We start from the raw sequence: 715 nt of genomic DNA on the forward strand, positions 1-715 counted from the left end.
TGTGTTCCCACATGCTAAGATGGGGGAGGGGTGTGGCGTCGGTAACCCAGCATCCTAGGAGAGCAGAGAGACAACAGTTGGATCTGTTGAGCCCAACTGGACTAGCAATACTGCAGCAACCAGCAAAGCAGAGCCTGTACTGGACCTGTAATGGACTGGACTCACGCCATCAACTGTATCACAGGTGGCCATAGATTATAAACAGTTAGATAATTAATATGTGATTTTTTTATCCCTTTGAAATATATTAAAAACATTGAATATGGTGAATATTCTAACACTGAAAATTGCTGCAAGGGCCAGCTTTAGGTCAGAGGAGAAATTAGCGCAAAACTTTAGGCTGATTGCAGATTGTCTGAGCAAAAGCAGTTTGAAATATAGAGACGTGGATCTGGTAGTTAAGAAAAACTAAATCAGCAGTATATAGTCACCCAAACATTTTTGGGCAGTGCTGGCTTAATGGTTAGGGAAGCACACTTGTAATTGAAAGATCACAGGTTCGAATCTCCGACCAGCTAGGCACCTCTGAGGGACTTTGATCAAGGTATCGCCCCCAAGCACTGCTCCCTGGGTGCTGAATTAGCTGCCCCCTGCTATGTCATATAAAGGTTAAATGATAGGTTTCCAGAAGACCTTTGATGTTGTCCCACAAACGGCTCTTGCTTAAGCTCAGAGCTGCCGCGATTTTAGGAACTATAGCAGCTTGGATCGAAAA

This window comes from Brienomyrus brachyistius, chromosome 13, assembly GCF_023856365.1.
Source record: "Brienomyrus brachyistius isolate T26 chromosome 13, BBRACH_0.4, whole genome shotgun sequence".
Lineage (NCBI taxonomy): Eukaryota > Metazoa > Chordata > Actinopteri > Osteoglossiformes > Mormyridae > Brienomyrus > Brienomyrus brachyistius.